This window comes from Cryptomeria japonica, chromosome 5, assembly GCF_030272615.1.
Source record: "Cryptomeria japonica chromosome 5, Sugi_1.0, whole genome shotgun sequence".
NCBI classification, from domain to species: Eukaryota; Viridiplantae; Streptophyta; class Pinopsida; order Cupressales; family Cupressaceae; genus Cryptomeria; species Cryptomeria japonica.
In genome coordinates, this window is record NC_081409.1 from 657,276,338 (window position 1) to 657,299,465 (window position 23,128).

A 23,128-nucleotide genomic window follows, 5' to 3' on the forward strand; every position below is an offset into this window, starting at 1 on the left:
GCACATACGGTCTAAACATTCGCACCTACCATCCAACCAGTTGCACATATGGTCCAAACAGTCGCACCTACGGTCCAAACAGTTGTACCTACTATCAAAATAGTCACACTTTCAGTCAAGTCAAGATATCATCCATTGAAATACAACAAAAATTACAAACTCAAACCGCAAATTGTCAAATTTACAAGTTTCACAGCAGATTAGCTCTTTCGGTCCAAAAAGGCCCACATACGATCCATATAGTCGTACATACGGTCCAAACAGTCGCACCTACGGTTCAAACAATTGCACTTTCAGTCCAAATAGTCGCACCTATGGTCCAAACAGTCGCTCTTCTGTTCTAAACATTAGCTCTCTTCGTATGAATGTTAGCTTTTTCATATTTCAACAATGATCCCTTGCATTCATATTTTTATCATCATTACTATAGGATTTTCATTTCAATCATCTAGTAATTAGCATTTTGGTTTAATCATAGCATGTTAGTCTAGTTTCTTAGATCATTCATTTTATATCATTTGCATAATCAATCATGATCAAGTACCTACTCAACTCTTGAGTTGCCACTTTGGAGGTCATTGCTCCACTGAGAGTGAATCAATCCAACACCTCCAAGGTCCTCAAGAATAGAGGGAAATGGGACATTTCAAGGAAGGCTTATGGTTTGCATCTTTAATTTAGTTTTCAATTAATCTTTCCATTATGTTTTATTGTCTCATTATATGTGTATGCCTTCTTATAGACCACATTTTTACCATCACATTAATTGGTACCCACCGTGGGGCCTAGCCCCTTTGATCTTTAACAAGTTTGCTTGTAGGAAATTTCATTGACAGGTTGATTAGCTCTTTCAGAGTGCAGATTAGCTCTCTTGGTCTCCGGAATTGTGTTCTTGGTCTCTATTGTAGCATTTTCACACCTCAAATGGCATTTTCGAGAGACTTCTCAACTCTATTTTCTTTTTTTTTTGTACTTTAGCGCTTTCAGTATGTACTTTAGTATTTTTGGTATGTATTGTGGCATTTCTGGTACATTTGTCTGTGCTTTCAGTCTGTTTGACAACATTTTTGGTGTTCAGAACAACATTTTTGGTGTGCAGAGTAGCGTTTTGGGTCCATTTGGCAGTGTTCCTGTCACATATGATGGCGTTCTTGGTCAATTTGATGATGTTTTCAGTTTTTTATTGATTTTGCAAATATTGTATGTTGCATTCCTTATTTCTGCTTCTGGATTGTCATTTTCCCGAGCCTAATTTGCATATTATTGGTTTTGCATGTACTTGTTTCATTGTGAAAGACCAGAGCCATAAATCATTTCACTGTCAAAGAATGCAATATAAACTACTAACTTTGTTTGCAATCGCGGGATTTTGCACTTATTTTTGATAAATTAGGTACGTATACTAATTACAATGGAAATGAACAAACATATCTTATGTGTTTTCATGATAGGAGAGTATGCTCTCACCTTTCTTAGGTGATCAGAAATCTAGACTCATCTTTTTCTTTCAATAATCATATCTTTAGCGAGCCTACCCTCCCTAGGAACCTATAAGGCCAAAGCCATTAAGGTCGGTGAGAGGGGATCGACCCAAGTGGGAACAGCTAACGCCAAGTACTCCAACCAACTATAAAATAAATGTGATTCGATCAAAATCAAGTCAACGATAGTGCTCGGTTATAGCTCTCCTTCATACCTTCGGGTATATCAAACCTTGGTTTTCAACGCTGGGAGACCTCTTAATTGAGTTTATACCCCAACGCATCGAATGGATCCCTTACTACTTCCAATTAAAATTAGAAGCTACCTGGTTTACCTCTGAACATTATTAAATTCTTAGTGCATGGAGGGGGAAGAATCTCTCCTTAAGATACTCACCACATGTCCCTCTTAAGTGTATGTGCGAACTCCCCTTTTGAGACCTTATTGATAGGCTCATAATGGGACTCCACTAGCTCTCACAAAGGCAAAAACATGGGTGCCCTTTAGGTGGTGACAAGGCTGTGTGAGTTGATAGGGTACCAAGTGTGGGCTAAGAACTAATAATGAAGCCAATCTCCTTAGGATAGACTGAATGATGTATTTTCAATTGTTCAAAACCTGTGAAAACTTGGGCTTTCTTTAAGGCTTCTTGAATATACACTTTATGTGTCCTTTGGGACAAAAATAAAATCTGATTTCTGTGTTTGTAAGTCAAGTCAAGATATAATCCATTGAAATACAACAAAAATTGCAAACTCAAACTTCAAATTGTCAAATTTACAAGTTTCACAGCAGATTAGCTCTTTCAGTCCAAACAGTCGCACATACGATCCAAACAATCACACATACGGTCTAAACAAACACAACTATAGTCCAAAGAGTCACACTTTTAGTAAAGTCAATATATCATCCATTAAAAACAACAAAAAATGCAAACTCAAACATCAAATTGTCAAATTTACAAGTTTCACAACAGGTTAGCTCTTTTGGTCCAAATAGTCGCACATACGGTCTAAACATTCGCACCTATGATTCAAACAGTCGCACATATGGTCCAAACAGTCGCACCTACAGTCCAAACAGTCGTACCTACAGTCAAAATAGTCGCACTTTCAGTCAAGCCAAGATATCATCCATTGAAATACAACAAAAATTACAAACTCAAACCTCAAATTGTCAAATTTACAAGTTTCACAGCAGATTAGCTCTTTCGGTCCAAAAAGGCCCACATACGATCCATATAGTCGCACATACGGTCCAAATAGTCGCACCTACGGTTCAAACAATTGCACTTTCAGTCCAAATAGTCGCACCTACGGTCCAAACAGTCGCTCTTCTGTTCTAAACGTTAGCTCTCTTGGTATGAATGTTAGCTTTTTCATATTTCAACATTGATCCCTTGCATTCATATTTTTATCATCATTACTATAGGATTTTCATTTCAGTCATCTAGTAATTAGCATTTTGGATTAATCATAGCATGTTAGTCTAGTTGCTTAGATCATTCATTTCATATCATTTGCATAATCAATCATGATCAAGTACCTACTCAACTCTTGAGTTGCCACTTTGGAGGTCATTGCTCCACTGAGAGTGAATCAATCCAACACCTCCACGGTCCTCAAGAATAGAGGAAAATGGGACATTTCAAGGAAGGCTTATGGTTTGCATCTTTAATTTAGTTTTCAATTAAGCTTTCCATTATGTTTTATTGTCTCATTATATGTGTATGCCTTCTTATAGACCACATTTTTACCATCACATTAATTGGCACCCACCGTGGGGCCTAGCCCCTTTGATCTTTAACAAGTTTGCTTGTAGGAAATTTCATTGACAGGTTGATTAGCTCTTTCAGAGTGCAGATTAGCTCTCTTGGTCTCCCGAATTGCGTTCTTGGTCTCTATTGTAGCATTTTGACACCTCAAATGGCATTTTCGAGAGACTTCTCAACTCTATTTTTATATTTTTTTGTACTTTGGCGCTTTCAGTATGTACTTTAGTATTTTTGGTATGTATTGTGGCGTTTCTGGTACATTTGTCTGTGCTTTCAGTCTGTTTGACAACATTTTTGGTGTTCAGAACAACGTTTTTGGTGTGCAGAGTAGCGTTTTGGGTCCATTTGGCAGCGTTCTTGTCACATATGATGGCGTTCTTGGTCAATTTGATGATGTTTTCAGTTTTTTATTGATTTTGCAAATATTGTATGTTGCATTCCTTATTTCTGCTTCTGGATTGTCATTTTCCCGAGCCTAATTTGCATATTATTGGTTTTGTGGGTACTTGTTTCATTGTGAAAGACCAGAGCCATAAACCATTTCACTGTCAAAGAATGCAATATAAACTACTAACTTTGTTTGCAACCGCGGGATTTTGCACTTATTTTTGATAAATTAGGTACGTATACTAATTACAATGGAAATGAACAAACATATCTTATGTGTTTTCATGATAGGAGAGTATGCTCTCACCTTTCTTAGGTGATCAGAAAGCTAGACTCATCTTTTTCTTTCAATAATCATATCTTTAGCGGGCCTACCCTCCCTAGGAACCTATAAGGCCAAAGCCATTAAGGTCGGTGAGAGGGGAACAACCCAAGTGGGAACAGCTAACGCCAAGTACTCCAACCCACTATAAAATTAATGTGATTCAATGAAAATCAAGTCAATGATAGTGCTCGGGAACAACTCTCCTTCATACCTTCGGGTATATCAAACCTTGGTTTTCAAGGCTGGGAGACCTCTTAATTGAGTTTATACCCCAACGCGTCGAATGGATCCCTTACTAGTTGCAATTAAAATTAGAAGCTACCTGGTTTACCTCCAAACATTATTAAATTCTTAGTGCATGGAGGGGGAAGAATCTCTCCTTAAGATACTCACCACATGTCCCTCTTGAGTGTATGTGCGAACTCCCCTTTTGAGACCTTATTGATAGGCTCATAATGGGACTCCACTAGCTCTCACAAAGGCAAAAACACGGGTGCCCTTTAGGTGGTGACAAGGCTGTGTGAGTTGATAGGGTACCAAGTGTGGGCTAAGAACTAATAATGAAGCCAATCTCCTTAGGATAGACTGAATGATGTATTTTCAATTGTTCAAAACCTGTGAAAACTTGGGCTTTCTTTAAGGCTTCTTGAATATACGCTTTATGTGTCCTTTGGGACAAAAATAAAATCTGATTTCTGTGTTTGTAAGTCAAGTCAAGATATAATCCATTGAAATACAACAAAAATTACAAACTCAAACTTCAAATTGTCAAATTTACAAGTTTCACAGCAGATTAGCTCTTTCGGTCAAAACAGTCGCACATACGGTCCAAACAATCACACATACGGTCTAAACAAACACAACTATAGTCCAAAGAGTCACACTTTTAGTAAAGTCAATATATAATCCATTAAAAACAACAAAAATTGCAAACTCAAACATCAAATTGTCAAATTTACAAGTTTCACAACAGGTTAGCTCTTTTGGTCCAAACAGTCGCACATATGGTCTAAACATTCGCACCTATGATCCAAACAGTCGCACATATGGTCCAAACAGTCACACCTATGGTCCAAAAAGTTGTACCTACAGTCAAAATAGTCGCACTTTCAGTCAAGTCAAGATATCATCCATTGAAATACAACAAAAATTACAAACTCAAACCTCAAATTGTCAAATTTACAAGTTTCACAGCAGATTAGCTCTTTCGATCAAAAAAGGCCCACATACGATCCATATAGTCGCACATACGGTCCAAACAGTCGCACCTATGGTTCAAACAATTGCACTTTCAGTCCAAATAGTCGCACCTACAGTCCAAACAGTCGCTCTTCTGTTCTAAACGTTAGCTCTCTTGGTATGAATGTTAGCTTTTTCATATTTCAACATTGATCCCTTGCATTCATATTTTTATCATCATTACTATAGGATTTTCATTTCAGTCATCTAGTAATTAGCATTTTGGATTAATCATAGCATGTTAGTCTAGTTGCTTAGATCATTCATTTCATATCATTTGCATAATCAATCATGATCAAGTACCTACTCAACTCTTGAGTTGCCACTTTGGAGGTCATTGCTCCACTGAGAGTGAATCAATCCGACACCTCCACGGTCCTCAAGAATAGAGGAAAATGGGACATTTCAAGGAAGGCTTATGGTATGCATCTTTAATTTAGTTTTTAGTTAAGCTTTCCATTATGTTTTATTGTCTCATTATATGTGTATGCCTTCTTATAGACCACATTTTTACCATCACGTTAATTGGCACCCACCGTGGGGCCTAGCCCCTTTGATCTTTAACAAGTTTGCTTGTAGGAAATTTCATTGACAGGTTGATTAGCTCTTTCAGAGTGCAGATTAGCTCTCTTGGTCTCCTGAATTGCATTCTTGGTCTCTATTGTAGCATTTTGACACCTCAAATGGCATTTTCGAGAGACTTCTCAACTCTATTTTCATATTTTTTTGTACTTTAACGCTTTCAGTATGTACTTTAGTATTTTTGGTATGTATTGTGGCATTTTTGGTACATTTGTCTGTGCTTTCAGTCTGTTTGACAACATTTTTGGTGTTCAGAACAACGTTTTTGGTGTGCAGAGTACCGTTTTGGGTCCATTTGGCAGCGTTCTTGTCACATATGATGGCGTTCTTGGTCAATTTGATGATGTTTTCAGTTTTTTATTGATTTTGCAAATATTGTATGTTGCATTCCTTATTTCTGCTTCTGGATTGTCATTTTCCCGAGCCTAATTTGCATATTATTGGTTTTGTGGGTACTTGTTTCATTGTGAAAGACCAGAGCCATAAACCATTTCACTGTCAAAGAATGCAATATAAACTACTAACTTTGTTTGCAACCGTAGGATTTTGCACTTATTTTTGATAAATTATTTACGTATACTAATTACAATGGAAATGAACAAACATATCTTATGTGTTTTCATGATAGGAGAGTATTCTCTCACCTTTCTTAGGTGATCAGAAAGCTAGACTCATCTTTTTCTTTCAATAATCATATCTTTAGCGGGCCTACCCTCCCTAGGAGCCTATAAGGCCAAAGCCATTAAGGTCGGTGAGAGGGGAACGACCCAAGTGGGAACAGCTAACGCCAAGTACTCCAACCCACTATAAAATAAATGTGATTCGATGAAAATCAAGTCAATGATAGTGCTCGAGAATAGCTCTCCTTCATACCTTCGCGTATATCAAACCTTGGTTTTCAAGGCTGGGAGACCTCTTAATTGAGTTTATACCCCAACGCGTCGAATGGATCCCTTACTAGTTCCAATTAAAATTAGAAGCTACCTGGTTTACCTCCGAACATTATTAAATTCTTAGTGCATGGAGGGGGAAGAATCTCTCCTTAAGATACTCACCACATGTCCCTCTTGAGTGTATGTGCGAACTCCCCTTTTGAGACCTTATTGATAGGCTCATAATGGGACTCCACTAGCTCTCACAAAGGCAAAAACACGGGTGCCCTTTAGGTGGTGACAAGGCTGTGTGAGTTGATAGGGTACCAAGTGTGGGCTAAGAACTAATAATGAAGCCAATCTCCTTAGGATAGACTGAATGATGTATTTTCAATTGTTCAAAACCTGTGAAAACTTGGGCTTTCTTTAAGGCTTCTTGAATATACACTTTATGTGTCCTTTGGGTCAAAAATAAAATCTGATTTCTGTGTTTGTAAGTCAAGTCAAGATATAATCCATTGAAATACAACAAAAATTGCAAACTCAAACTTCAAATTGTCAAATTTACAAGTTTCACAGCAGATTAGCTCTTTCGGTCCAAACAGTTGCACATACAGTCCAAACAATCACAGATACGGTCTAAACAAACACAACTATAGTCCAAAGAGTCACACTTTTAGTAAAGTCAATATATCATCCATTAAAAACAACAAAAATTGCAAACTCAAACATCAAATTGTCAAATTTACAAGTTTCACAATAGGTTAGCTCTTTTGGTCCAAACAGTCGCACATACGGTCTAAACATTCGCACCTACGATCCAAACAGTCGCACATATGGTCCAAACAGTCGCACCTATGGTCCAAACAGTCGTACCTACAGTCAAAATAGTCGCACTTTCAGTCAAGTCAAGATATCATCCATTGAAATACAACAAAAATTACAAACTCAAACCTCAAATTGTCAAATTTACAAGTTTCACAGCAGATTAGCTCTTTCGGTCCAAAAAGGCCCACATACGATCCATATAGTCGCACATACGGTCCAAACAGTCACACCTACGGTTCAAACAATTGCACTTTCAATCCAAATAGTCGCACCTACGGTCCAAACAGTCGTTGTTCTGTTCTAAACGTTAGCTCTCTTGGTATGAATGTTAGCTTTTTCATATTTCAACATTAACTCTCCAAGGTTGAGCTTGCTAGGTATAAACATCAATTTTCTCATTCTATGCATTAACTCTTGGGGTCAAAATAACCATTGTCCAAGTTCTAACATCATTAGTTTAAACTTCAAATTTCTTGGTCTAAACGGTAGCTCTCTTGCTCTGAACGTCAACTCTCTTGGTCTAAATGTCAACTCTTCTAGTCTAAACGTTAGCTCTCTTGGTCTAAATGTCAGCTTTCTTAGTCTAAATGTCAGCTCTCTTGGTATAAACGTCAACTCTTATGGTCTAAATGTCAGCTCTCTTGGTCTAAACGTCAGCTCTTACGGTCTAAATGTCAGCTCTCTTGGTCTAAATGTCAGCTCTTTTGGGTTGAATGTCAAATTGCTCATGTTTCAACACTAGATCTCCTAGTATGCACTTGCTAGGTCTAAATTTAAGTTATTTGAGTCTGAAAATCAAAAATTTAGGTCAAAACAAAAATCTCCTAAGTTCAAACACCCAATTTGTTGAGTCTAAACATTATTGTTTTGAACTTTAGAGTCACTGCACTATAGAATAGCATTTTTGGTATGTTCCTCGGCGTTTCTGGTCAGTTTGTCAGCATTTTTGGTCAGTATAGCAGAGTTTTTGGTCAATATAGCAGCGTTTGCGGTCAGTTTGTCAATGTTTATGGCTAGTTTAGCAACGTTTCTGGTCTGTATAGCAGCATTTCTAGTCAGTATAGCAGCATTGTCAATCATTTTGTCAGCATTTCTGGTCAGTTTGTCAATGTTTCTAGTCCATATAGCATGTTTCTAGTCAATTTAGCAGTGTTTCTGGTCCGTATAGCAATGTTTCTAGTCATTTTGTCAGCGTTTCTAGTAAACTGCACCAAAATAAGAAAATAAAAACAACCCATTTCTTAGAGAGTCAAACATAGAGACTAGGTCATCTTCTCGGGTCAGTCAGTCGGGTTATCTTTTGCTAAAATAGATTCAAAGCAAGACACACTAAGGTTCTCAAGTATTCATCTCCAACAAGTTTAAGATCTAACATCTCAAAGTGCAACATCACACCTTCTTTGATAATTTGATCACTCAAAACATAGTTTCTCATTAGGATCTATCATTCTCTATCATGAAACTACAACGTTTGATCAAGATAACCTTGTCCCACATCATAGGATATATCATTCCTATTGCACTTGATTTTATCAAAATCATCATCATTGCACTCCAAACTAAGATTGAAAAACTTACAAATCTACAAATACTTGAATTATCTTTTCATGTCACTCTATCATACCTACATTAGCAGTTCGTCATTTATTGAAACACCTTTTAGACAATCAAATCCTTGCAGAATATTCAACACATATATGCCCATTTTAACTAGAGAGTAGAGACATAAGATCACTGGAACAGAAATTCAAACATTCTAAATAGCTGAAGAGCATAGAAACATGGAATACCAAAGCAAAATACAAGAAGAAGACATAACAGGTCAACATATCAAAGAAATCAAACAAATCCAAAATCAAAAGCCAACTATGTCAAAACCTCACAAGGATTCAAATACATCTCCAAAGAAAGGTGGCTCTTTTATGTAACTCTTAAAGAGATCCCTAAAGGATTTTGTTGAGGAAGATCAAAATCACACACTTATGTCTAGGAATGGTTCATCCCCCATAAGAAAATTTACTCTCCAAAGGCATCTATTCCTACACCTCTTAAAGACTTGCAAGAACCTTCCATAGCATCCTCACCAAACAATACACCCAAGGATGAAGTTCCCCGAGGGATATCCATAATCGCCATCAAACCTATTTCAGAAGATCCTATTCAAAGCCCATCTCCTTCATATCTAAGCATTGATTCATTGCAACATCCCCATAATGCTCCCTTGCAAATTGAAGTCCTCATTCATAGAACGCTCGTTCAGGGTGTCCTAATAGATGGGGGAGATGGCTTAAACATTTGCTCATTAAGTTTTGTTCGTGCTCTAGGTTATTCAGAAGATGGAGTTGATCCCCAAAAAAATATCACATTCAAAACATATGATGAGGAAGAGCATTCCTCTAAAGGAATTGTGATATTACCCATCAGAGTGGGACCTTTGCAGAAAGAGATATCATGCCAAGTTCTAGACATGGACTTACCATACAACATACTCTTGGGAAAACCATGGATACATGATATAAGGGATATTCCATCAACATGTCATCAGTGCCTAAAATTTCCATACAATGGGCAGGAAATCATGATCTTAGCATACTCAAATCCATTGTAGTGTTGTAGTAATCTAAAACCAGCTCAAGAGGTCATTATTCCACATAATAGAGAGGCAGCATCTTCAAGCACACAATCCAAGGAACAATGATTTGCATCAATTTTGTCAAGCATGGAAAAACAAATGCAGCTAAGAGATCGAGGGAAGGAAGACTATTTTCTATCATGGAAAAACAAACAAGAGCAACTTAAAATTGAAAGGGATGAAGAAGATGTAGGTGTATAGTTCACACGTATGCAAGACAAACGTTAGGAACTATCCCACTTGAATAAAAATCACATTTGGCTGAGTTGGACTTAATCAAGGATAATCAGGAGCTACTTGTGAAAGGTCATTCTGATGAGAGTATCGTTCTAGAAATGGAAATACATATTGAAATCTCTGACATCTCTATCATGACCCCTAATATCTTTGAAACAATTCAACCTGGGGATCCTTTACCCTTAATCCATCCTGAACTTATGGACTGGGAAAATCAAAGACATACCACCATTGATACCTTTCCTAATGACCATGTCATATCTTTATATATTAATGCAATCGAACCCACAACAACTTCCACTAGGGATTTTACTAACGTATCTTCGAGTCAAGTGGGTGCCAAATCTCCTAGTCGCAAAAATGAAAATAAAGAAAACAATATCAGGTCTAATGTTGAAAACCATTTGCTAGCAACATTAGACTGAGAAAAAGTAAAAATAAAGGATGCATCTAATGGTGAAAACCTCCTCGAGACGCCGAAAGATGGGAGATTTGACACCTTACCTGAATTTTATCAAGAGAGGTCATCTATCCTAATAGAACCAACAGAGGCAGTTAACATTGGCACAACTGATCTATATCCAGCAACTTCTCTATCAAAACTAGCAAGGCAAAAATATTTGGAACTCTTCAAAAGGAGGCAAATCAAAAGATGGTCATATGCAGACATTCCAGGGTTGGATTCAAATCTTATAATACATCACTCGAATATCAGTCCAGGGGTAGGCATCAATAATGGAACACAACATGGATCAGGAGCAAGCATATTATTAATCACACCACAAGGTCATACAACTCCAAAAGCATACAAATTAAGCTTTCCATGTACCAATAACACAACAAAATATGAAGCTTTGGCCATAGGAATAAAGATGGCCATAGAATGGAATATTACACAACTTCAGGTCTTCAGAGACTCTCAGCTTGTCATCAATCAAATCAATGATGATTATCAAACAAAGGATGACAAACTCATGCCTTACAAAAAGATGGTTGATGATCTCAAGAAATACTTTGTCGAAATAAATTTTAGCAGATTTCGAGGAATGACAACAAAGCAGCAAACACCATGGCGACACTTTCTTCTCTATTGAAGACACTGGAAAATCAAGAGTGTTATGAATTCTTGGTGGAAGATTTGTGTTACCTTGCACATAATTGTCTTGATTCCCAAACTATCTATCACCTTGTTGGGCATGATTCCTCTCGCTATGGCCAAACTTACACATACCAAAAAGATAATATCCTCCCTCTTGACTTGTCGAAAAATCAAAAGAGACTTTATTCACCAATCCTCCCATTATACTCTTGTCATGGATACCCTTTTTAAACGAGGTCTAGACGGTACTCTTTTAAGATGTCTCGAACAAGAAGAATCTGAGAAGGCCTTAAATGAAGTCCATAACGACATTTGTGGCACTCATTCAAGTGGTCTTACCCTTTCAAAAAAACTCATTCGCTTGGGCTATTATTGACCAACTATGGAACGAGATTATTTTTAGATACCTAAAACATGCAAACAATGTCAGATCCATGGAAATTTAATTCATGCACCAGCACAGGAACTTCATGCTTTGGCAACATCTTGGCCTTTCTGCTAATGGGGTCTTGATCTAGTAGGCAAGATAAATCCTCCCTCATCCAATGGTCACAAATTCATCCTTGTAGCTACAAAATATTTTACAAAATGGATTGAGGCAGTAGCTCTCACAAATATCACAGGAAAACAAATTGTTGCATTTATCTTGAACTACATCATCTGTTGCTATGGAATACCCATGACCATTATCACTGATAATGGGTGACCGTTCAATAATCAGGATGTCCAAGAACTATGTGAGAAATTCAAGACCCAACATAGATTTTCCACAAGGAAATGGGCAAGCAGAAGCATCAAACAAAACTATTTTGAAAATCCTCAAAAAGACAGTGAATGATGCGGGCAGAGATTGGCATATTCAATTGAACCCTTCTCTATGGGTCTACTGTACTAGTATCTACACACCAATAGGTGCCACACCTTTCTCTCTTGTTTATGGATCAGAAGCAATACTGCCAATAGAAGTAGAGATACCTTCTCTACGAGTATCATTAAAAGGTCTTATCCCAGATGAAGAACACCGAGTATCTAGATTGCAAGAGTTAGAATTGATCCATGAACAAAGACAAAATGCCTTTGATCATTTAAAGGTATATAAGCAAATAATGTGTCGAATTTATAATCACAAGGTCAAACCATGAGTCTTTCAAGTTGGGGAACTAGTACTAAAGGAAAATCCACAAAACCAGCCAGATCAAGAAAAGAAAGGAAAGTTTGAACCAAACTGGTTAGGTTCGTTTGTGGTTACAGTAGTATTTGGGTCAAGAGCATATCAGCTATCAACACAAGATGGGGATCAGCTCGAGAAACCCATCAATAGCATGCATCTAAAGAAGTTTTATGTCTGAAAAAGCGGAAAACTCCAAAAACAGTGAAAAAGCAAAAAAATCCAAAAACAGTGGAAAAGAAGAAAAATCAAAAAACAAAAAAAATAGAAAAACCAAAAACAGTGAAAAAGCAGAAAAATCCAAAAACAGTGGAAAAAGCAGAAAATACAAAAACAATGAAAAAAAAAATCAAATATGAGAAAAAGTACAATAAAAAAAAATGGTGAAAACCTGGCAAATAGGCGCTATCTGTCAGCTAGCTCTTCCATCTATTGGTTCATGCATCCTTCCACTTGCATTCATTTCCATCAGCGTTGTTCATATCCATAATGAAGCCTTTGTACATATGCAGACATCCTAGGTGATTTCTCGTCATGGTTTGGATCATTGTGTATATCATAATAAGGTTGGTTTCTAGACTGGGGGCAAAATCCTGAACCTAGCCGGGGGTAAAAAAATTTCATTGTTTTGAGCTTAATTGAATAGGTATAACAACCATTAGGCAACACTTGTCAAGTGAAAAACTGAGACACATCCAATGTTGAACATAAGATCACATTGTCAACCATCAACTATCACATATCGGTCTAAACATGACAAACACATATCAATGGATGATATATCTTGACTCATGATTTTAACACTTTGACAATAATGGTTCAACTATTTTATCTTGATTTTTTGCTATCATGATTTCTGAGTGACTCCAAGATGTCTTTGACTAGAGGAACAAGGAACATGATATTTTTCTTGACTGTTGTGTGTAAATTAATCGTTAATATGTGCAAAGTTGTCTCGAGACATGATCATCGGAATATCATAGAAGACATTTAGGACTTGCATATAGAAATGATTAATACTGCCCATTTTATGCAAGCAACACTCGGGTCATCTTGGTTCAATTATACCTCGATGCTTGTGCTAACTTGCAATATCAAAACCCAAGAAAGTAGTGCTTAGGTCATCATGGTTCAATTATACCATTGATGTTTGCACTCACTTCCCACATTTTAAAGGCTCAATGATGAAACAAAGCAATGAATCCATGACCAATCCAATCACCACATTGCATTTGCATTTAGCTTGCATTTCATTTTTGCATGGGATCACAAAAGCTCATCTTATCCAAGGCCAAATCTATCGCAGGAATCATCAATGTATCATTATAGGTGTATACACAATCAAAACTATGGCTCCCCTCTCTACAGATATTGTCGACCCAAAGAGAATCTTATGCCACTCCCTCAAATATGCCAACATTAGCTTATCTAAATCTTCCTACAACAGGATTTCAACAAAACATCATTTCTTTATCCAATCAATCTTATCAATTCTATCAATCGATCTCATCTGATCTATTCTATCATATCTTGTATAGGAGGTGTCATTTCTAAAACCAGACTAAATCTTGATCTAATCAATCTTATTAATTCAATCAAACTCTATCAATCATCACATCAAGAACCACATCAAAGTGATATAAGAACTTGCACTTTCATCAACCACAGTTGTAGGAATCATCTAATAGTATATTGGGAAATCAATTTCGCAAAGATCCAAAAACTCCAAAGGTCAATTATCTCAATTGATCTTCTGAGGGGGCATCATTGTATCACAATTTAGTAGTCAATGGCTAGGGCATCCTATCAAAATCATTATCAGCAACATCAGCAATCGAGTTTTCTTTGCACCAACGCGTCGTCACACATCGCTTCAAAGAAGGGCAAAATGTATACACCTAAAAATGGTTTGAAGATAGTTAATTCAATATGTAGTTATTTGATTAATCCTCCTTCCCAATTAATTGAATTCACAAGCAATTTGATTAATCTCTCTATTCATCTACTAGTAAATAAATCTACATAATTTATTTATATAGTTCATTTCATATCCCCCTTTGATTAATTAATTACCCCCCATATAAATCAATTATTCTAATCCCTAATTAAAATTAACAAATTCAAGTTTGTTGAGATTAATTATCATTTTCCAAATTATTTGAATTTTTAAATTCAAATGAGCACATGCCTCCTAACCTAACCATCCCCTAGCCTAATCCATTCCACTTAACCTTGGGTTTAACTAACCCTATCCTATCTTGAACATCCTAGCCTCCTTATACTAACCTCCTATGGTGTGGATATTCTCCCCTTGAGACACATGGCACTTTTACCACGTCTCCTCACTTGGACACTTTCCCTCTCATGAGCAAGGCTCCTTGACACTTGTCACCATAGAGATGAAAAATGTCCCTTCCTCTAACCTCTTCTCCAACTTCCTCAATCTTGGCCCTTGATAGCTTCAGATCAGATCTGGACCGTTGATTCCTACCACCTCATCTTTGGCCTTGGAATTCCTATAAATATCCCCCATTTTGGAGCAATAAGGATCCCTTGCATTCATATTTTTATCATCATTACTATAGGCATTTTCATTTCAATCATCTAGTAATTAGCATTTTGGATTAATCATAGCATGTTAATCTAATTTCTTAGATCATGCATTTCATATCATTTGCATAATCAATCATGATCATTTACCTACTCAACTCTTGAGTTGCCACTTTGGAGGTCATTGCTCCGCTAAGAGCCAATCAATCCAACACCTCCAAGGTCCTCAAGAATAGAGGAAAATGGGACATTTCAAGGAAGGCTTATGGTTTGCATCTTTAATTTAGTTTTCAATTAAGCTTTCCATTATGTTTTATTGCCTCATTATATGTGTATGCCTTCTTATATACCACATTTTTAGCATCACAGTTTCAACTTGTCATTAGAGTGACATTATTGGTGAAGTATCCCAATTGTTTCTAAAATGACATTATTATATTAAATTTCAACTACTCCTAAAGTACATGTATTGACAAGTTCATAGATATAACTTATGACTTTAATGGATTTAGTTAAAACTAAAAGAGAGTAGTTGAATTGATTCTTATCAAGTTGAAAATATAAAGTGGTATCCTAATTGAAGATAATGGGTAAATATTGCAAGGGTACAAAATTGTAATTCCATGGAAGTTACCTTCTTTGAAAAGATTAACTACACAATGCTACCATTGAACTATGATTAGAAGCCTCTCATGACAAGATGGACAACTATTATGGGTCCTAAAGTACAACTATCATAGGTATTGTAATCATCCATCTCTCTATAACAAACATACAAATGCACCATGATGGCCCAAAATGCCAACTAAAAAAAAATCTTAATCGAGAATGAGCCCTCAGTGGAGTCTAGAGGAGATGATTATTCATTATTTAAATTAGTGGAATCTTTTTATTCATTGTCTATTTTCTCTCTCTCTCTCATGATTATTTTTATGATTTTGATGGAACTTATACTAATGCATCTTTAGATGTTAAAAAGTATTCTTTGAGTTGCATGGACATTATGATGTTTAATTTTGTAGAATATTTTTTATACTTTGATTTAAGTGGATAATATTTCTTAAATCATGCTTATTATTAAAATAGACTCACCTATTAATAATATAGATCTATATGAGTTTCCTTTTTTTATATTTAAGTTGGTAAATTGTATTTAATTATAAGTTTTTTTAGAAGGTGAAATGTAAATTAAATAGTTATTGTAAATTTTCATGTTTGTATATATATGCAGATTATTTTCACATAAAAGATGAGTTTGAGATAGATGAGCTATTAGGTCTAGCGCCACCTCCATCTCCACCCCCTCCACCTCCACCTCCACCTCCACCTCCACCTGATTAGTTGAGGCTGACCATTAGGAGTGTGTGAGGGAAAAAGCGAGACTAGGTTATCATGTCCTAATCCTACCTCTTGTCACACATTACGGAATACAAAAGAGCCTAGAGGTATCACACAATTGGCTACTTCTTTTTGTGAAAGAGAGAGCCATGGGCTACCTATTAGGGTTTCTATTCCTTTGTTGTAATTGAAAGGTAAGATTATGCAAGTTCAATTCCTAACCCTAAAATGCAAGTATGAGCTAACAACAAGATTGCAGAATTGAACTTAAACAATGGAAAGCTGTAAACACAAGGATAAAACAAGAATGCAGATGCGTACTCGGAGTCAAAGTTTGACTGAAAATGTTCGGGACGGGGGCACAGGCGCCACTGTCCTGATTCTGTCCCAGAACTGCACCTGAAACTGCTGTTTTGCACGTTGGAAAACTGTCTAAAATGCTGTCTGTCAGGAGGACCAGGGCGCCCAGCACCTCTGTCCCAGGGACCAGGGCGCCCAGCGCCCCTGTCCTGGCAGGACCAGGGCGCCCCACGCCCCTGTCTTGGTATTCTGCTCTGCAATTTGATGTGGGGTGTTGTCTCGACCTGCTTTTTTCGGATCTGCAACCTGCAGCGTTGTCCGAGTCTCGAAACCTGCACTTATATCTGAAAAAGGTGTTTGGGCAGCTATATAGGGTTTTGCCTTAGTCAAACCCCCGCTTTGGTGATTTCCACCTCCACGAATAGCCAAGTTGTATTGTAAAAGTAATGTGTGTGCAGACCTTGTGTGTGTGCAAGATCTAAAATGCAAGTAAGCAAACTGGAGCAACCCAACCCTCAAGGGAGGAGTACAAGCCAATCTTCAGTCGGTAATCTCCTATTGTTCTTCAATGTCTTCCAAGCCCTAAATGGATGAATGGATTTGATAAATGCTTGATAGAGGGATGTTGAAAGTTGTTGAAGTCTTCAAAGATCTGCTCTTTCGCTGCATATGAGGTTCCTGAAAACAAAATTCGGATCCCTTCAAATGAAGAAAGAGAGCTCTTATGTATGAAACCCTAGGTCTCAATTCCAATTTTTGGCCGACCTAGAGATTGAATATCCCGCCAATTTCTTGGGGTTAAGCTTTATTTTATGATTGGATCGCGCTCCTAAAATTTCAGGAAAAATGTCTGGGACCGTGTGCACTCCGGGCGCCACGGTCCCGACAACTTTTCACCAAATTTTCAGGGCCGTCAGATATGATGATTTTAGAGAGAATCTCGAAGTTACAGGTGATTTCGAGATGTTTTGACCCCCGAAATCAAGCCCCCAAGCTCAGAATAGGGCCTAATTAGGGTTTTTGATTAAGTAGTGTATTGGAAGAATAAAATGAAAGGGGCACGCTTTAATGAAAGGGCCCGACTTTATGATGTGGAAAATGATGAAATAGAACCTTTAGACCTAATTAATTTGATTAATTAAGTGCTAAAGGGGAAATGTAATGTAAAATGCAACTGCGCCAAGGTGGGTGCTAAACTAGGTGTTAAATTGTACTACTTTAGCAAGTGCGTACAATTTATGACGTTACATTTAGCCCCCACTTTAGTGATCATATGAGTACTACGTGCATATGCAAGCTAAAGTACAGAAAGTAAACGTCATTTGAAAAAGGATATATCCATAAGTTGTCGGACGAAGCCCCCAGCGGTATCTGCAGTACACAGTTAGAAACCGCACCCTACAAAACGCACGTTAGATCACAAAATCACCTAATGCTTACTGAGGAAGGTGATGAAATTTGTGAGTAGCTATATGCCCCCCCTGTTTCGACTTGCTTATTAGGGAGGTGAAACAGGGTAGCATGTTTACTTACGACAAATTGTGTAAGAGAGTATTGATGAGGGATGTTCACTGAAAAGGCTTCATCAGAGCACTTTTTGGAACATCCCGAGAGTAGGGGAGCGAAAATACGATTCCTACGCAACAAACGGTTCGAAAATCGCATCTCCCAAACTCAAGTTATGATGAAATGAGTGATAGAGGAAAATTAGGGTTTTGAAAGTAAATGTAAAAGAATGAAAGTATATACCTTTGAAAGTGACATTTGCATTTGTCACTTTGTTGATTCTGAGTATTGTTCATTGCAGTGGAGCCCACATAGCCATCATCATGCCTTCACGATGACCGGAGCGTCCCACGAGGATTAAGATCATGCGACAGGCCGTGATCGATGACGAGCCACTGGACGAGGCGAGTTGACCGAATGTTGACTTTTGATTTTCTGCATTTGACTTTCTGTGATCATTTGCGGGCCCTGGAACCTGACCGTGGGTCCCACATAGGGCGCCATGGTCCTTGTGGGGCGCCATGGTCCCTTCAAGGCGCCATGGTCCCTGACAGGGCGCCATGGTCCCTGACAAGGCACCATGGCCCCAATCAGGACTTGGCGAGAGATGCCAGGGTTAGCATACGATGTTCGACAGTTTTGCATGAATGATTTTTTGATGATTGAGTACTGATTATAGTTATGTTTTTGTGATGCAGGGTCTCCCGTATATGAGAGAGCACACGGCGGGACAGATTCTTCGCAGTTTGCGAGATCAGATTCCCCGACTCACTCAGGCAGAGAGAGACACATTGTCGATAGTAGGCTTGTGGTCTATGATTCTTATGTCGGCCATCCGATTTCATCCCGCAATGCTAATGGCATTCATGGAGCGATGGGATCCTGACACATGCACGTTCCAGCTTCCAGTAGGGGAGATGACGATGACACTTGAGGATGTGTACTGCATTCTTCGCCTACCGATCAGAGGAGCTACCATAACATATGTGACCAATCGATCAGTAGAGGATCATCAGAGGGAGTAGGTATATTGCATAGGGAGAGTCATGCTGAGCGAGACGAGAGGTCGTATCATGGTCAGCTGGCTCTTACATCCTACAGGAGAGGTGCCCCTCATGAGATGACTTATGATAGCCATCATTGCACTAGCTGTCTGCCCTAATGGGCGAGGTACACACATACATGGGGGTCTCATGTGGTGCATCAGGGCTATGGAGAGACACAAGAGAGTATATGCCTGGGGTCAGAGTATGCTTGCACATCTCTATCATGACCTCGAGGAGTATGTTTTCGGACAGGGTTGCAGCTTGATGACATGCACACTTCTGCAGGTGTGGATATTTGAGCACTTTACATGCACCAGGCCTGTCGGCTATTCGATGAGTACGGCTAGCGAGCGACCTAGGGTATTTGCTTATCCACTTACCAGCGAGTGGAGATTTGGAGATCTATTGTATTGGAGAGTGATAGTTGACAGATTGACAGCCGAGGTGACCATGTGGAGACCATATCTGCGGATGCACAAATGGGATGGGATGGAGAGACAATTAGCATGCCTACAGAGGAACTGCCTACTGAGAGGATGATATCCACACATCATAGTCCCATTCTACTTTGACTGAGTACAGAGGCAGTTCGGGCTAGAGCAGTGTGTCCCAGCCGATGTGCCCGTCTATACTCGACACTCATGAGTCCTTCCCAGACCCAGAGCAGTAGGGAGACCGATGATAGACGATATCAAGATCACAGATATAGAGGGGTCCGATCAGGATGTGGTCACTGATTATGCTGCAGACCCTGGGGCACAGCGCAGGTATCATTCCTAGTTTATGAGATCATACCCAGGGCCTATCTTTCCACCAGATCACCCGACAGGCCATCCAGGCCCATGGAGACATGGAGACCGAGATGAGGATCAGGGATCCAGGTCAGAGGAGCCAGAGGAGGGAGAGGGTCATGAGGAGGAGAGAGATGATGATGAGGAGAACGAGGATGCAGATGAGGATGAGGATGACGAGGAAGATGAGGATAGAGATGATGAGGAGGAGTCAGATGCAGCTGAGGATAGAGATGATGAGGAGGAGTCAGATGCAGCTCCTCACCATTCAGGGGATGATACCGTAGCCTTAGATCCTCTCGTTATTCCCCAAAAGGGGGAACACGAGGTGCTACGAAGACCTGCACCTATCGTGCACAGATCATTCGAGTGTGGGGAGCCTAGTAGTTCCCAGTCACAGATGCTACCATATCATGATCCCTACTGGCATGAGGGAGATCCAGGTATAGTAGGTTTATATTGATTGATTGATGTTTTGATGATATAAAATGGTACTAACACAAAATCTATTCTACTGCTATAGCTAATGTGCAGGAGTGGCGCTCCTTGATCCAGCAAGCAGTGACAGATATCTCTACGATAGCGTAGATCCCTAGTTCCTCACAAGTTCCTTATAGATCTCAAGGGAACGCGGGTCGGCATGATGATTTGTTTTCCCCATTTCGAGTACAGGTAGAGATATGGAGGGAGAGAGAGCGGGCTCTATTAGAGGACCTTCAGTGAGCACAGCGTGATCTAGCAGCAGCTCAGGCCGAGGCTACCTCGTATCACGCTATCCTTATGGATAGGGATCGTAGGAGTTCCTCTTGGAGCCATTCACGATCTATATCATAGTATACCCCCATGGGTCCACCTGCACGGCTGGATCAGGAGGGAGCATCTAGTCGTCACTCTCCAGCCACTAGCCCTAGGGATAGGAGATGATTTTATGATGTAGGGTAGGTCACATTTTGGATGTGTAGTGACCTACCTTTGTATATTGATCCACACACACACACACATATATATATATACATGCTTCTTTGTTTCAAATGTGTTATCTTTAATGCCTAAACAATGTGTATTGTGATTAAAGTTAATACATTTGGTAGATGTACATGTATGTTCTGAATTTAATTTCCATGTGATTGATTTCTCAATGCTCCATGATTAAATTGATACATGTGTGACTTAATTAAAATATTTGATCAAGTACTATATTGATGATAAGGAAGAAAGTATGTATTAAGCCTATGAATCATATAACCAATGTGATTTAATTTGAATTTAAACACAACATAACATGATTCAACTTAACACATAAAAACATTGTATAATATGTCAACATAATGAAAATGTAAATCTTTTGTAATTTACATAAATGAATTCAAGACAAACCATAAAGTAAAGAAACATGCTTGTCAGGAACGAAGCAATATAGATTAAACAAAACATCATTTAATTCTATTTGCTCTAACAAAGATATGTTAACATATTATCCAATTTTGAAGAAGTGAGAAAGGAAATAGATAAATGATAAGGAATGAGGAATTAAGCATAGTATCTACGCAAGTGCATAGCGTTTATAGGGTCTTTAAGAGGCGTACCGTCTACATCCGCTATTTTGTAAGCACCTGATCCATAATCTTCAATAACGATATACGGTCCAAGCCAATTAGGACTGAATTTTCCCTTTTCTTCAGGTAAGGCATTCACATTGCGCTGATTCTCATAGAGCACTAAGTCACCCACTGAGAAGGAATGTTGAATAACCTTATCATTATAGTTTTGTTGTAGAGTTTTGTGATACGCTTGAATATGCTCAAGAGCATTTATACGTTGTTCATCAAGCATCTCAAGCTGTTGAAGTCTTTGTTCTCTATAGGAGTCATCATCTATTATACCTTTGAGAGAAACTCTAAGTGATAGAATCTCTAATTCTAAAGGCATAATAGCATCAGCACCATAAACAAGATTATAAGGAGTAGTTCCCATGGCAATTTGTACACTCATTCGGTAGGCCCAAAGAGCATAGATTAGCTGAGTACTCCAATCCTTACCATGCTTATTCACGGTTTTGCGAAGAATTTGTTCGATTATTTTATTGGATGATTCGGCTTGACCATTTGATTGAGGATAGTATGGTGTAGAAAATCGATGTTTGATATGATATTTCTCAAGGAATTGCTTCACGTCTTTATTCTTAAATGATGTCCCATTATCAGAGATTATAGTGGAAGGTATCCCAAATCAAGAAATAATGTTTTCTAGAAGAAATCGACAAATCACTTCAGCTGTAGTGGAGCGAAGAGGAACAGCTTCTACCCACTTTGTAAAGTAATCTATTGCGGTTATAATGAAAACATGTCCTTGAGATGAAGGAGGAGAGATTTTACCGATGAGATCCAACCCCCATGCAGAGAAAGGCCAAGAAGCTACCTGAGAATGGAGTTCTTGGGCAGGAGCATGAATCAAATTATTGTGTTGTTGGCATTGGTGACATTTCTTAACAAATGAAAAAGAATCCTGCTGCATAGTTTGCCAATAATATCCCATACGAAGTAATCTTTGAACCAAGGATTTACCTCCAAAATGCCCCCCACAGGCACCTGAATCCGCCTCTTCAAGAGCAATAGGGATTTCTGATTTGTTAAGACAGCGAAGGAGAAGACCATTATAACCCCTTCGGTAAAGAACATTAGAAAGAATGATATACCTAGCAGACAACTTGCGAACTCTAGCCCTGGTGTTCCTATTGGTGGAATCAGGAAAGGTACCATCAGTCAAGTATCTTACGATATGCGAGTACCATTCATCTGAGTCTATGAAGTCACAACATGTCACTAGGCTGGAATCATCTATAATAGCTGGAGAAGTAAGGTTGTGAATAACAAATTTAAGATCAACCATGGGGTCCTCTAAAGATACAAGAGAAGCCACACATGCCATTGCGTCCACATGTCAATTATCTTTTCAAGGAATAGGTTCTATGG